Source organism: Mus caroli, unplaced genomic scaffold, assembly GCF_978045245.1.
Source record: "Mus caroli unplaced genomic scaffold, Mus_caroli_1 scaffold_9, whole genome shotgun sequence".
Classification (NCBI taxonomy): Eukaryota; Metazoa; Chordata; class Mammalia; order Rodentia; family Muridae; genus Mus; species Mus caroli.
Window position 1 is genome coordinate 82,322,563 of NW_028227264.1, and position 16,768 is coordinate 82,339,330.

The 16,768-nt window shown below is 48.7% G+C and overlaps 1 long non-coding RNA gene across 2 annotated transcripts; it reads left to right on the forward strand.

Annotated features, from left to right (window-relative positions):
- The first annotated feature begins 225 nt into the window (after positions 1-225).
- Positions 226-3,928, forward strand: LOC147002701 (uncharacterized). Of its 2 annotated transcripts, none has more exons than XR_015048536.1 (5): positions 226-345; positions 504-660; positions 2,937-3,047; positions 3,352-3,572; positions 3,719-3,928. It is a non-coding gene; the product is annotated as an uncharacterized LOC147002701 (long non-coding RNA). The 2 variants fall into 2 exon arrangements; XR_015048537.1 differs by having other exon boundaries at positions 2,940-3,047.
- The last annotated feature ends 12,840 nt before the right edge of the window (positions 3,929-16,768 follow it).

The window sequence follows — 16,768 nt, forward strand, 5'->3', positions numbered from 1 at the left end:
GGTTTCAGAGGCTCAATCCCTTATCATGGGGAGCATGGCAGTGTCCCGGCAGGCATGGTGCTGGAGGGGCTCAGGGTTCTGCATCTTGATCCAAAGGCAGCAGAAGGAGACTGACTGGTTGTAGCTTGCGCATAGGAAATCTCAAAACCTTCCCGCACAGTGACACACTTCCGCCAAACAAGGCCACGCCCACTTCAGCAAGGCCACACCTCCGAGTAGTGCCACTCCCCATGAGCCTATGGGGGTCATTTTCATTCAAACCACCACACTGGGGAACTGCTGGTTAGTGTTTCTTGTCAAGTGGACACAAACTAGAGTCACGTGGGGAGCGAGAGGACCTCTGAGGTACTGTCCTGTTCAGACTGGTCTGTGGGTTTGTCCGTGGGGCAGTGCCCAGAACAAACGATTGATGTCGGATGGCCCGGCCCACTGTGGGAGGTGCCATCCCTGGGCTGGTAGCTCTTGTGTAAGGAAGTCAATAGGCAGCGTTCCTTATGGCGCAGGTTCTCAACCTTCCTAAGGCTGCAACCCTGTGACATAGTTCCTCATGTTGTGGTGACCTCCAACCACAGATAGCCATCGCTCTACAGTCTCTGCTTCAGTTCCTGTCTGTCGGTCCCCGTGCTGACGTCACTCGGTAACCGATTGTTACCTGCGAGTGTAAGTTGAAGTAAGCCTTTCTTCCCCAAGTTAGTTTTAGCATTTTATCACAGCAACAAAAGAGCAAACTAGGGCAGTAAGTGACAGGCAGCCAGCTAGCTTTGAGCACATTGCGTTTCCGCCTCATTCCTGACCTAGCCCACCTGGGTTTGAACCCCAGCTCTGCCTCCTGGTGGACTGCCACTGATGGAGACTCTGCTTAGTGTCATTGTGCCCTCAGGTCCCTCATCTGTGAAATGTGAGCTCATACTTTGCAAGCTGGCAGACAGATCCACCTTTTGTTCAGTAATGAGCAGGAAGCTGAAAGACTGGTGTTGTACCAGGGCCCCACTCTTACCCTCTCCACCGGGCTTTTCAAAGGTGCTTGAACTTGCCCATGCTCCCTGCCAACCAACTCTCATGGAGGAATTTTACACTTTCTTGGGACCGAGAAAGCACGCTGTAGATTTTAATGCTCCCTCCCCTTGTTTCCATGGCAACTGCCCCTTTCCGACTTTCCCTGGCATCTCTTGCTGATTTATATTGCCTGTATCAATTCTTCCAACATCCCTTCAGACTATTCTGATCAAATTGCATAACAACCCAATACCTGCTACTGTGTGCCTACTCCTTTGATTTTCAGAGGGTCCGGTGGGAGCAGGGACTCAGCAGGGTCTGCCAGTGAGGAGAGAAAGTGGGTATCAGGGGGTTCTCAGTCACCCATGAGCATTGTTTTGTTTTTTGTTTGTTTTTTGTTTTTGTTTTTTGAGACAGGGTTTCTCTGTATAGTCCTGGCTGTCCTGGAACTCACTTTGTAGACCAGGCTGGCTTCAAAATCAGAAATCTGCCTGCCTCTGCCTCCCGAGTGCTGGGATTAAAGGTGTGCGCCACTATACCCGGCTATTCATGAGCATTGTTAATGTTGCTAAGATAGTGACAGTTGGTTCATCCCAACCACTAAGTACCACGAACAAAAGCCCAGCATTTGCCAAAATGCTTATTTAAAAAAAAAAAAATGCTTCTGAAGGTGAAGGCACAAACCTGAGTAAAGAAGCACAATGGCTGCTCTTTCAAAGCCTACACGAAGGCTCTCAGCCCGGAGCCAGTTGGATCTGGTTCCCAGACAGCTGAAGATGAGCTTTTACTGTGGGCAGTGTTTATAGGGTGCTGAAAGATGGCAGTTCAGAAATACAAACGTGCAGGAGAGTGAAGACGTCCGTGTAGGCCTGAGGGGCCATGGAGAGAAGCACTGCGCAAGAGAACCTGGAGGCGCTCGGTCACACGCTGGAGCTCCACAGGCACAGGGGACCCCTGCGCCTGAGGTGGCCCGCCCCCTGGTGTCTGCCCTAGGAACAGCAGGCTAGCTCCTACCAGACTACCAGAGAGTTTTATAAGGACAGACATTTGAATGAGCAGGGACCCAGAGCCACTAATTCATGGTCAGATGACTTGCTAAAACTGAGCCCTCATCTTGTCACCCCCAGACATCTCTCAAAGGTCCCACCAAGGTATGGGCAAGATGGCTCAGCTGGTAACTGCACCTACCGCCAAGCCTGCTGACCGCGGAGGGAAGGAGAGAATACCTTGAAGCCATTCTCTGAACTCCTTCACACACTTACCTCCCTCTGCACACACACACAATAAGTGATTAATTATTAAAAATGCCAATGTCCCACAATCCCACTGTGTTCCTTTTTTCTTTTTTTTATTATTTTTAAATTAATCTTTGCATTTGTTTACATTTCAAATGATATCCCACTTCCCCATTACCCCTCCCACATCTGCCCTTTCCTCCCTCCCCTTTGCCTCTATCAGGGTGCTCCCCCACCTGCCCACCCACCCACTCCTGCCCCACCACTCCAGCATCCCCCTACGCTGGGGCACCAAGCCTCCACAGGACCAAGGGCCTCTCCTCCAATTGATGCCAGATAAGGCCATCCTCTGCTATATATGTATCTGGAGCCATGGATCCCTCTCTACACTCCTTGGTTGGTGGTCTAGTCCCTGGGAGCACTGGGTGGTCTGGCCAGTTAATGTTGTTTTTCCTGTGGGGTTGCAAAATCCCCCTCTGTTCCAACTTTGTTATTTTTACCCCACTAACATATACATATACATGTATGTGTGCACATAAACACATATTTATATAGTGATATATGTGTGTGTGCATGCACACACACACACACACCGCATGCAAGTAGTTCTTTGTGAATTCTGGTCCACACACGCCATGGTGCATGTGTGCTATAGCACACATGTGAAGTTCAGAGGACAACTTTGGGTTTTACCTTGTTTGACAGCAGGGTTTCCTGTGATCTGCCACTGTGAACACCAAGAAAACTGGCTCTTGAGCTTCCTGATACTCTCCTGCCTCAGCCACACATTTTGCCATAGGCATTCTGGAATTACAGGTATGTACTGCTATGCATGCCTAGCTTTGAAGTGGGCTCTAAGAACACATATCTTCATGCTTGCATGATAAGCCTTTAACTACTTCGCCATTTCCCCAGCTTGGGGACGAAATTCTATCTGAGCTTCAGAGGTAACCGTGTCCAACGGTGACATCACACCCAGAGATGGCCGCTCTGTGGTCTCGGCTTCTGGATCCAACACAGATGCATGGATAACATGCATGCTCCATTCCAGCTTTTGCTCTCTTGAAGGAGATCCTTTAGTACTTTCTAAACAGTTGGTCGGTTGTTGACTGTTTTCCAGAGTCTGTTGGGCGAGCCGTGAAAGGCTCCATTACATAGGGGGCTTCTGGAACTTTCCGTCTCTCCACCTCTGAATGGAAAGCAATTCTGACCTGGCAGTTATTTTTGGCAAACACCAGCTGCCCTCAGAAGAAGCCCTCAGTGCAGCATGCCTCTGGCAGGCCAGTTGCTGGAGTCTGTGGGTGAAGCTATAAACTGCGGACCCCGGGCAGCTCCAGCAAGGTCTGTTTCCTTCTCTCTTCCTTCCCACTTCCTCTCTTCCAAGCTTCCACTAACAGCCAGGGGTTGTGTGCTTCCCTGGGTCTGTGGGGACTGTGGGGCACAGGTCTGTGCAGTTGCCTCTCTAACACGCTGTTCTGTCTCCGCAGACCTGAGCTGCTGGCCTCTCCTGAGCACCCTGCTGTGGCTGACACACACAACCTTTCCCTGTTCCCACACTGCCTCTTCCAGGAGGCCTGTGTCCTGCATGAGAGATTGGCTTTCTGTGGGAGCTGTGGGTATCCAATCTGAGGTTTGTTGGTTGCCTGTGGGTTTGTCCCTTCATTTACCATACAAAATAAATCTCATGGGAGGTCCAAGCAAGGCTAGTTGGGTACTTGCCCTGCCCACCTAGGTTATGAAGGAGCAGGGTGCCCAGGCCACTGTGGCAGACAAGCCATTTCAGGCCACCAATAAAAACACCACTGTAGCTCTTGTTGATTAACCTTCTGTCCAACCCCTGGGTCTTCTGTGCTGGCTTTGGTGGTGTAGAAGATTCTGGGCATTGGTTTTCTATGTTGCCTTGGTTCATTCTGGCACGGCAGGGAAAGCTGTGATATTCTAGTCTTCAGCACCCAGCAGGGACAGTCTCAGCATCCCGAAGGCTTCATTCTTTGTTATCTCAGTAGCTCTGGCTCATATGTGCTCCTTACCCAGGAGAACACGGAGCCCTATAAAGAACAAGCCACTGAGCCGGGCGTGGCGGCACACGCCTTTAATCCCAGCACTTGGGAGGCAGAGGCAGGCGGATTTCTGAGTTCGAGGCCAGCCTGGTCTACAAAATGAGTTCCAGGACAGCCAGGGCTATACAGAGAAACCCTGTCTTGAAAAAACAAAAAAAAAAAAAAAAAAAAAAAAGAACAAGCCACTGGCTGGGATCACCCAGCCTGTCAAAGGTCAAGTCAAGACTCAGACACAGGTCCAGTTTTCCTCCGGAGTAGGTGACTTTGTCCTTTTCCTGTGCCCACCTTCTCTGTTCCCCTAAGCCATTGTCCCTTGCCGGGAGCTGACACTTTCTAGGGTCCACTCCCCCATAAATCTGAATGGTGACTGTTCAGGAAACAGCAGTCTGTCTCTCTCTCTCTCTCTCTCTCTCTCTCTCTCTCTCTCTCTCTCTGTGTGTGTGTGTATGTGTGTGTTGTATGGGTGAATTCTGTGTGTGTATGATGTGTGTGTTATATGTGGGTGTATTATGTGTATGTTGTATGTTTTGTGTATGTGGGTGTGCTATGTGTGTGTGTGTCTATGTGTCTGTGTGTGTGTTGTGTGGGTAGGTGCTGGGTGTATGTACTGCATGTGCTTGTGTGTTTGTGTGTGTTCCAGGCTACTGAGCACCTGAAGCAGAGAAAATGAGTCTGTGAATCCCACTGGGTCTGCAGACAAAGGGGCTGTCTTGTTAGCTCTCTAAAAAGGATGGTGATGGGGGCTGGAGAGATGGCTCATGGGTTATGAGCACCGGCTGCTCTTCCAAATGGACCTGGGCTCAGTTCCCAGCATCCACATGGCAGCTCACAACTTTCTGTAATCCAGCTCCAAGTGATCTGATATCCTCACACAGACACACATGCAGGCAAAACACCAACACACATAAAATAAAAATAAATTATTAACAAAACCAAAAGGATGGTGATCAGGATGAGCTAGACACCGGCTCTGAGTCCAGCACGCTCTGGTTCCCGCCTCTCTCAGGTCAGAGGCTTGAAGGCCGAGCCATTTTGTGTGTGGACATTCTGCTTCCTGGTTTGTGGCCCAGGCAGCAGGAAGAAAGCAGCTGGGAGGACCTTACTCACACAAGTCTGGAGATGAGGGTGTGAGGCAGGTCTGGGCACTGATGGACAACGTGGACCAAAAGGACACTTAGTCTCCCCACAAGAGCCACTGCCCCCCTCAAGTAGCAAGGTATACATTAGTGTAGTTGTAGGCGGAGCCTAGGGGACCCAAGGGGCCACTGGCCCGTATTGTCTCTACGGAAATGAATGGGCACACATAAAGGGGACATTTGTAAGGGTTAGACAGTGGTGATCTGCAGCCTGCTCCACCTTCCTTGTCCCCAAATGCCCTCCCCTGACCTTCAGATTTGTCAGAAACCATTGTCTGCAAACTGTGCGACCACCTGCAGCCTCAGGTCACCGTGTGGGTCACTCTCAGCCTCTCTACTGTGGTTTTAGATTTCTGTCTGTCTCCACTATAACTCCAGCTGACATCACCGAGCACTCTGTACCCAGGTGTTGGTCTAGACAGCTTCCCAGCAGCAACTCGTGTTAAAGCCTCACAATAATCCCTTGTGGCAGAGCCTGTATGTGTGTTGAGTGTGTGTCCGTGCATTGCATGCACAAGTGTGTGTATATGAGTGTGTGTGTATGTGTATGTATGTGAGTGTATATGTCAGTGTATGAGTGTATATATGTGTATGTGAATGTGTATATGTATATGTGTGTAAGTGTGTGTGAGTGCATATTTGAGTGACTGTTGAATGTGTACATTTGCATACACACATGTGCATATGTGTGTATGTGTATAAGTGTGTATATGAGTGTGTATATGTGTGTGAGAGTGCATATGTGAGTCTGTGTGTATTTGGTGTGTATGTGTAAATGTCTACATGTGTGTGAAGGACAGATGTTGGCTGTCTTTCTGTCTGCATCATATGTGTTCTTGTGAATCACACTCTCTCAGTGAATCTGAAGCTCAGCCATTCAGGGAGACTGACTGACTAGTGTACACCAGGATGCCCCTGCCTCCACCCTGGCCCTGTTAGAGTTGCAGATGTGCACCTCAGAATGTGGATTTTATTCGGGTATCAGGGATCCAGACTCAGCTAGACATTTGTGCAGCAAATGTACTTTACCCACTGGGCCATTCCCCCCCCCCCGTCCTGATCCTGTATTATTCTTAATTAATTAATTGATTGTGTATGTGCGAGTGTGTGCTGGGCACGTGTGCAAGCATATCACAGTGCATGCATGGATGTCAGAGGACACTGCAAGAGCTGATTCTCTCCTTCCACCATGTGAGTCCCAGGGATTGAACTCTGGTCATCTGGCTTTGTGGCAGGCGCCTTTGCCTGCTGAGCCACATCACTGACCCTGCTCCTGTAAACAAACTGAGATAGAAGACGTCAAAATAGCTTGTCCAAGGTCCCACAGCAGGTAACCCACAGAGCTGGGAATTGACTTTAGGCCGACTGTGCCCAGAGCCTATTCTTCTCAAACCTGGGCTCACACACCTTCTATCATGTTCCGTGTGCAGGACAGTCATGCACAGGGCCAGCCCACGGTGTGCTGTGAGAAACTCTACAGACAAAAGCATGACTGATTGGGAAGTCGTCCCAGGCCGTGTGCCTATCTGCAGGCAGCCAGGGCGAGGAGCTCTACTCTGCATAGGGTCTTTCTGAAAGTCAGGATGAGGGACTTGTTTGGAAATCTTGAGGACCGGGTGACGGCCACTTGACTTGGCTATATCTCCTCCCTGTCTTCCTTCGTTTCTTCTAGCTCTAGATACTTATTGAGCATCTAACACATCGAGGCGGATGTTAAGGCTGTAATGCAAGATAGGGTTGTGCTCTCCAGGTTATCACCTAACAGGGAAACCAGAGAGGAAGCAGTAATGACACAGAGATGAGATGCCTCTGGTAGAGGGAACCATGCCCAGCTTTAGCACAGAAAGTCCCAAATTCCAAGAACACCCTTGTGTCCTGGCAAAAAACAACCTGTTTGTTAACTCAGTGGCTGAAGGGGAAAAGCTAAAAGGGTGTGTTACAGCTGGAAAGTGGTTGCCTTGCATGTGTGCAGTCCTAGGTTCAGTCTCTCTCTCTCTCTCTTGAAAGTGAGGACATGACTACTCCTAGACGTGGTTGAAGAGAAGGATTTTATTGTAGATATGAAGGAGAGTATAGTCAGAGGCATCTGGAAGAGTCCAGACTGAATATGGCCAATAGAACAGACCAGGCTCTGAGAGGAGAGAGAAAGAGAGATGGGGAGAGCAAGAGAGGGAGACCAAAGATATCCAGCTGTGCCCGAGTAGAAAGGTCTTCCTTCCTCCACTGAATTGCTTTTGTGCCTCTCAGAACTTAGCTTCGAGCAAGGTAGCATAGGCCTTTAATCCTAGTGTGTGTGTGTGGGGGGGGGAGATCTCTGTGATTTGGAGGTCTGCCTTGTCTACACAGTGAGTTCCAGGCCAGCCAGGGCTACATATGAGACCCCGACTCAGGCAAACAAACACCCTGCTGAGTGTATTCTTGGGTCCCCTTTTGGGTTCAAGCTCCCATCCCATTGATCTCTAAGTCTCTTGCTTTGCCAGCCTCGCACACATTCGATCACTTGGGCTTTATAATGACTCTTGAAATAGGGAAACAGAGTTTTCTGGCTTTGTTCTTTTCAAAGTTGTCTCAGTTATTCTGATTTCCGTTCCTTTCCATATAAAGTTTAGAATAGTCTTATTCACCGCCAAATACTTCTTGCTGGCAGCTTAACAAAGAATCAACAATTTTACTATGATGAACCTGCCAATCATGAGTATGAGGTGTCTCTTTATGTATTTACAGCTTCTTGAATTCCTTTCATGAATATTTTATAGTTGGCAACTCGAAAGACCCATATATGGGCTAGGGATGGAACTTGGTTGCTTGCCTGGGATGCACAGACCCCTGGGTTTGATCCCCTGCACTGTGTAAACTGGCTTGGTCTTGGCACTCAGGAGGCAGCAACTGGAGGATCACAAGTTCAAGGCCTTTTTGTGCTGCATAAGAGGCCAGTCCGGGATAAGAAAATTCTCAAACTATGTTGGTAGGTTGATACTTAAGTGCTTAATTTTGCTGTGCAATTGCAAGCACCACTATACTTAACAATTTGGGATTCAATGTGTGCTCCTTGCTTGCATACACAATTACAGTTGGTTACTGTACATCCTTACATACTGTGTCCTTCCCAGACCTGATTGTTAGACTGAGAGTTTCTTTTGCTGTGGTGAGTTTGAAGACAGCATTGCTAGCCTGCTATCTGCAAACATGGCGTCTGCCGGGACTCACTTTCTGCTGTAAGGCCACACCTACTTCAACAAGACCCATGAGGACCATTCTTATTAAAACCACACCCCTGGCATCCCTGGAACAAACCCCATTGGCAGTGAAGTGTAACTTTTCTTCATATTTCTGAACACTTTATAAAGGATCTTTGTGTCCATATTCAATCCTGACCTCTCCACCCAAGGGCCAGGCCCCACCCTAATTAGCTTTCAAAGTCCGTTGAGACCAGGCTCAGCGTGCTGTAGCTGTGGATTTTTGTACTATCTCCCGCTTTACCATCACAGGCATGCTAGTTTTATAAAATGAACTAGAAGTGTCTCCCCCTCTTCTATTTTCTGAAAGAGAATGTGTAAGAGATTGTGCAGACTCCTCTTTCAACATTTGGTAAATTCTCCAGTGAAACCATCTGCAATTGGAGACTTCATTCCTGTGAGTTTTTAAATTATAAACTCAATTTCCTTAACAGTTGTGGCTATATTTAAATTCATAGCCCATATGGGATGAATTGTATTCTTCAAGAATTTGGTGTATTTTAAATTATCAATCGTATGTTCTCAGAGATCGGTTTAACTTTGCTCTCCTTTCTTCCTCTCACGTGAAGCAAATGCTGATTTCCCTGGAGCCTGGCCACCCTCTCCAGGGGATGCCCCACAGACTGGGTCAGTCTTGATCTCAAACAGGAACCATTCTGGGCATCCAGGAAGAAACTAGAGGCCGGGGCGGGGTGGGGGTGGGGTAGGGGTGGAGGGAGGACAGTTCACAGAGTCTTGGAGATCCCGGAAGTGTCCTGGGACCAGGTAGGGCTTGTGACTTTCCACTTAACACCCTCCTCCTACAGAACCATCAGAGGGAGTCAGTGGGAGCCTCTTTCTCCAGACCAGGTTTATGTCAAAAAACCAGAACTCTAGCTGAGCGGTGGTGGCACAGGCCTTTAATCCCAGCACTTGGGAAGCAGAGGCAGGTGGATCTCTATTAGTTTTAAGCCAGTCTGGTCTACAGAGTGAGTTCCAGGACAGCCAGGGCTACACAGAGAAACCCTGTCTTCAAAACAAAACAAAACACAAAACAAACCAACCAAAACAGCCCGGAAATTCTGGGTATCACCACTAGGTGGCACTCTGAACATACACTTGCCACCTGTGGTTCAGAGCCCTTCTGTTGAGCCAGAAAGGTCTGTGGGGCATTTTGTTCTTTCTGTGAGATGCGCTTTGGAGATGCGCTAGGACCCCCTAGAGCTCTGAGCTTACACTTTATTCCTGCAGCTAAAGTGAGGAAACTGGAGAGGTGGTGCCGGCTGCAGCGCAGAAAAACGCTGCTCAGACAGGAGTCCCCACACTGACCTGGGCCAGGTGGCGGCAGTAGCCTATGACATAACCTCGTATTGGTAAACTCATGCACTGCTTAAACTTTGGAAGTTGAATTGCTCCTCTGCCTCCATTTCAGACCCAAGCATGTTTGTCTCTAAGTGTCCTCCAAGGCCCCCTAGCTAGCTAGGGATTAGCTGCTCTGCCCCCTCCCCCAACTCTGCAACAAGAGGGAAGCGAATATCAAAATAGCTCAACAGTAAAAAGATCATCCTTAAAAACAGCTAGAAGGTGGGGCTGGAGAGATGCTCACCAGTTAAGAGCATTGGCTGTGTTCAGTTCCTAGCACCCATACGGCAGCTCATAATCCTAGTTTCAGAGGATTGCCCTCTTCTGGCCTCTGAAGGCATCAAGCACACATACACATACATTCATGCAGGCAAAACATTCATAAACATAAAAATAATAAATACATCTTTACCAAAAAAAATAAGCAGCTAAAAGGCAAACCATTTCCAAGAGACATCACTAATATTTAATCTCTAATAAAAGTGCCTGCAGTGGGAAAGAGAAACCAGAAGTTTAGCTCTGACAAGCTCAGCCACGGAGGGAAAGCTTAATTGGGACCCTCGCTGACTGCCTCAACTTCCCCAGTCGGTTTCTGCTGTGTGCCTTGGGCAAGATATATATGGTATCTCTGCCAGCCGCTGGCTTGTGCTCACATCCCTCCTGGACTATTTACTGCCCTGCCAGCAGGGGGAACTATCCCTTCTGTCCACCTGTAAGGTGAAGGTAAGGCTAGCCTCCACCATAGGGTTGTGGGGTTCCTGCCCAGGGAAGCAGGAGAAAAGCTCAGCATTTGGTGGGTGTTTTTGATGGCATGACCACTCCTATTCATTTACATCATTTGACCTCCCAGTGTAGCCCACGATTGTAGCACAAAAGCTTCCCCAACTGTCCTGACAAATGAATTAAAGAAAGAAGTGGTAATGAAAGGCAGAGAGGGGGGAGAAGGCAGAGGGAGAGGGGGAAAGGGGAGGGGAGGGGGAGAGGGAGATATTCACCAGTCACCCTGGGGAGAGGGGCAGACAGAGTCCAGGGACTACAGATCCTCAGGGAACTGACATGAACATTAGATCTAATTTTGAGGAGAAGTTGGGACTTGGGGGCTGGGGTGTGTTCCTTCCTATGCCCCTCTAGACTCAGGTCCTGCAGGAACATCAGATAAAATGGTCGGTGATCACGGAAGGGAACGACTCTGCTTCCTGGAGAAAGTCTGCTCTAGGATTAAACCTTCGCACCATGGGTGACGCTCATTTCTCTCGTGGTCTGTCCTGTTCGGGTGTGACCTCAGTCTCTGTCACAAAGACTTTTATCATGTTGTTCCTAGATTCCAAGGTGATCCAAAAGGACGATGGAAACAAGACACAAGGGCAAGTTAAGGGGATGTGGGAAGAGAACGGGTCTCCTCACTTGGGAGTCTGAGCTCCCACCAGCTAGCTGTGAGGGATGGATTCCATCCTAGTTAACAGCACTGGCTGTGGCATGGTCTATACGCAACATGCACTTCACCGTCTCAAACAAGAACGTGAGAACAGCAGTGAACGTGCTTACGGGCTGTATCGATCGACCTTTCTCCTCTCTGTCTGTAAGCCTAAGAGTTTTACAAATGTGGCTGTAACTTCATCTACCCCAAAAGTGTGTCTTAGCTTATATGAGCAACCCTTGTGACTACTCAGTGTGCCTCAGGTACGACTCTCTGTAGTCCTACTCAGTGTGCTTCAGGTACTCTTTGTGGTCCTACTCTGTGTGCCTCAGGTACTCTCTGTGATCCTACTCAGTATGCCTCAGGAACCATTCTATGACGTGGAGGCTTAGAGGGAGGAAGGGAAAGAGGAAGGAAGGCTAGATATGTAGCTCAATTGGTCTGGTACTTACCAAATGCTAGAAGCCCTCAGTTGGAGCCCCAGCACGACATAAAACCAGGTATTATTACAGGCCCAACTGTAATTACAACATTTGGAAGGGAGAGGCAGAAGGTTCAAGGTTCAAGGTCATCCTCAGCTATAAAAGAAGTTAGAGGCCAGCCTGGGCTACCCGGGACCCTGTCTATAAATTAATAAATAATAAAAGAAGGGAAGAGTACTTCAGCAACCCTTTGAGATTTAACCAACATCATTTCGACAGTGTTAATATGGCAAATGCATCTCTAACTGTGCAGTGGCAAGGAGTTCTCTGTAGGGACCTCTACTGAGGAGAAGGTGGGATTCCTACCTGTATGGCAGAGAAGGCTCTCAGGATGAGCCCGTAGGAAATGCAGTCAAAGTTTATTACGGAGAGATTTTAACAGAGGCTTGGGCACAGGGGTTACTAGAAAGAGAGGAACTCGGAGACAGCACGAGACACATGTAAGGGTGAGTGCGGGTTTCCCAGAAAAGCCACACCCAAGTGTTTGCAGTGGCTGTATCCAGGTATCTTACACTGTCAAGGTCCAGGAGGCACACACAGAACAAGGTCACAGTGTCAGCTTCTCATCCCACTTTGCATGGGTCCAAGTGAGGAGCCAGTAAGCCACCGCATGTGTCCTGGGAAGTAGAAGTGTCCTTCCCATGGCTGCCATGACGAGTCACTACCCAATCAGTGGCTTACAGAGGTCAGGTTTATTCTCTTAACCGTTGTAGAGGCTGTAGGCAGAGCTGCATCCGCCTGCTTGCCTCACCGGGCTTCTAGACATCATGGCTTCTCTCACTGTGTGACCCTCTTCTGTGTGTCACTCCAACCTCTTGCTCTATGGTCCTCTCTCCAGCCACCTGGATCCTCATTATTAATGTGAGCTCCTCTGGGCACTCTAGAGTGATTGTTCATCTCTGTATTCCTGAGTTAGTAATGTCTGCACATTCGTTACCATTTATTGCACAAGGCAACATATTCATGTGTCAGGCAGGAATGTGCCCCTCTCTGGGGGCCTTCAGTTGGCCTTTGAATGAAAATGAGGACAGGATCCCTCCTAGGTGTGGTTGGGGAGACGGGTTTTATTGTAGACATGAGAGAGAGCACAGCCAGAGGCAACTGGAAGAGTCTAGACTGAACATGGCCGGAACAGACAGGGCCATGCACGAGAAAGGGGAGTGAGAGAGGGAGGGAGGTAGAGGAGAGAGGGAAGGGAGAGGGAAGAGTAGAGAGGGCAAAGGGACAAAGAGAGGTTCCAGAGCCGAGTCAAGAGCAGAACCAAGCAAGCACCGGGTACCCACAGTGACTGAGTTATATGAGAAAGAGAAGCTGGGGTAAGAGAAGGAACGCTCAGGGCTGGAGAGGTTAGGGTAGGGGCAGGGGTGACAGGTAGGTGCTGAGAGGAGCCAGGACGATATAACTGGTACTGGAGAGAATGCTGGGAGAGACTAGAGGCCACAGTCTGCTTTGTTAATAGATGCCTCAAGAATGCTTTGAGATTGATTGGTTTTATTTTGGATTTGCTTGTTCGGTGACATCCGTCCCGGGACATGCAGTCCCGGCTGGCCTTGATGGTTATTGCCTCCAGTGCCTGAGTGTTGGCACTGTTGCAGGCCTGTGGCACTACATATAGCTAGATATGGTGTTCTGCTCTGTTGCCTTTAGATCTGTTGTCAGAATGTCTGTGTCTTCCTTTCCCGTCCAGTTCAGATGTTGAAATCTTGACCCCCAAGGTTATGATAGGAGGTGCGGCTTTGGGGGAGATAATTAAGCTTAACTAAGGCCACAGAGAGCTTTATAGATGGTGTGACAGTTCTGATTATCAGCTCCTGAGTAGGGCAAGCCTTCGGATGTGTGTATGAGGGAGAGATTTTATGGAGGAGACAAGATTGACCCTCAGTGTGGGAGGTACCATCCAAGGACTGGAATCCAAGGTTGAAAGAAGAGAGAAAGAGGAGGCAGCCAGCCCTGGACTAGCATTCCCCCACCATCCCACCCTCCTCCCCCATCCCACCCCACTCTTCCCCCCCTTTCACTTCCCAGTCCTGGACCAGCATCCCTCCACCTCCCACTCACTTCCTGAACCACTGAGATGTGAAGAGTCCCCACTGTGTTCCTGCTGCCATGGTGGTCTTCCCTACCTTGATGCACCTTCCTTAACAGGGGCCCCAAAGAAATCCTCCCTCTCTTAAGCTGCTCTGCCTGTCACAGCACAGTGCAGCTCTGTAAGTGACCTCAAGAAGTGCCTCAGAGAGAGCCTCACCTACTCCTCTCTGAAGACACCGCCAGAGGCGCTACCAAGAAACCAGAAAATAGGCAGCAAATCTGCCTGTATTGGTTCCTGACTCCCTGTTTGCTGAATGTGGACAAATTTTTCTGTGGTTTGTCAGCCATTTAGCCTTTGTATTGTAATACAAAAGCCCGAGTGAACTAAAGAGTCAAAAGTGTGTTGACTTTGAGCCTAGAATGTACTTACTGAAGGAACGAGCCCACTAGTATGGTAGACATGACCGGGACTCAGCCATTCCCATTTCTTCCCTCCTCCCTGGGTGGGAGCCCATGAGTGGTGACTGGTTCTGACCAATGACAGTAAGCAGAAACATTGTGGCAAGTTTCTCATGGAATGGATTCAAACAGCTTGGACTGAGAGTCACTGCATGAGGGACAGCTGACCCAGATTATCAACTGAATCTATCTGCTCTTAAAAACAGGAAGGAACTTGGAAAAGTTTTGATGAAGCTTTTGTTACTGTGGGTATCCCAAGGAGAAGCCACGTGCTGCTACTGCTGTACTTAAAAATGGCACAGCAATCCTAAGATGTGACAAAGGTTTACAGAATAATAAGGGAAGAGAAGCCACATATTGTGACTGTGGCTATGTGAATATTATGCAGGTTTATAAAAATCACTTTTAGGGCCAGGTAGTGATGGCACATACTTTTAATCCCAGCACTCCAGAGAAAGAAGCAGATGGCGCTCTGAGTTTGAGGCCAGCCTGATCTACAGATGGAGTTCTAGGACAGTCAGGGCTACACAGAGAAACCCTGTCTTATAAAACCAAAAAAAAAAAGTTAAATTTAGAAAACCATAATTAATAAATAAAGGGTCTCTTTGTAAGGCCGCCTGTATTATGAGTAGTTAAAATATATCCCTGAGGCTGCTCCCCAGTGGGATCTGTATTCCATGTCTTCTAAAGAGCACTGTGCTTTCTGAACAGTGTTCTGGTGGGCTGCCATGTCTCAAGGTCTGCATCCTGGAAGGATGCTGTTCTGATCTCCCTAACAGCTGCCTTCAACCTTGAGATGAAGGTGATGCTGCATGTGGAGAGAGATAGATGGGCGCCTCAAGATTTGGGCAAGCCAATGGATGGCTCACTCCCCAGGCTCTCGTCTTGGTGAGGCATCACCCATCCTAACTGCTTCTCCTATCAGAGATTGGACTTTGGACTGAGCCTCATGCCCCAAACTCCACTCATACCACCCTCTTCCTAAATATCTCCTAGGACATATTTTTATTTAGCCCAGGTTGGCTTTGAACTTTCTATATAGCCAAGGATAACCATGATCTGATCCTCCTGCCTCCAACTCCCAAGTTTTGAGATTACAGGCATGTACTACCACATCTGTTGTATGTGCTACTGGGATACTACCCAGGACTTCACACTTTCTAGACAAGCACTTCGCCAACTGCCCAGCCCCTCTCTCTCAGGGCCACTTAACAGCATTACAAAATCAACAACACCTGTTAAGAAGGAGCCAGGGGGCTGGAGAGATGGCTCAGTGGTTAAGAGCACTGACTGCTCTTCCAAAGGTCCAAAGTTCAATTCCCAGCAACCACATGGTGACTCACAACCATCTCTAATGGGGTCTGATGCCCTCTTCTGGTCTGTCTGAAAATAGCTACTGTGGACTCATACACAAAATAAGTAAATCTTTAAAAAAATGTTAAAAAAAAAAAAGGAGCCATTATTTAAGAATAAGTTCCTCAGAGACAGCCACACCTTCACTCACCCTGTCCATGGTCTATCCTTGGATATATAACTCTTTGTTGCTCTTTTTTTTTTTAACTGTTTTATATATATATATATATGTGTATATATATATATATATATATATATATATATATATATATATATATATTAAAGAATCATTATGGGTAAACTCTGTTTGTCAGAACCACCACAAAAAGCCAGTTCTTACAAACATATTCCTAGCTGGACATGGTAGCATGTGCCTCTAATCTCAGGACTCAGGAGGCAAAGGCAGATGAATCTATGTGAGTTCAAGGCCAGCCTGATCTACATATGAAGTTCCAGGGTTGCACAGGGAGGCCCTGTCTCCCCGCAAACAAGCCCCCTCCCCATCTCCAGCTCTCATTTCTAGAGCCAAACCAAGGTTTACTCCAGTCTTCTAGGATCTTTTGTTTTGCTTTTTCACTGGTTCACCTGGTGAGGGCATTACCACCAGTCTGGGGGACCTTGGGATGCAATAGCCTATGGGGTGAGGGTCTGGAATCACAAGAAAGAGAGAGGGAGAGGGAGAGGGAGAGGGAGAGGGAGAGGGAGAGGGAGAGGGAGAGGGAGAGGGAGAGGGGGAGGGAGAGGGGGAGGGAGAGGGAGAGGGAGAGGGAGAGGGAGAGGGAGAGGGAGAGGGAGAGGGAGAGGGAGAGGGAGAGGGAGAGGGAGAGGGAGAGGGAGAGGGAGAGGGAGAGGGAGAGGGAGGAGAGGGAGAGGGAGAGGGAGAGGGAGAGGGAGAGGGAGAGGGAGAGGGAGAGGGAGAGGGAGGAGAGGGAGAGGGAGAGGGAGAGGGAGAGGGAGAGGGAGAGGGAGAGGGAGAGGGAGAGGGAGAGGGAGAGGGAGAGGGAATCAGGGAGGCACTGACCCAA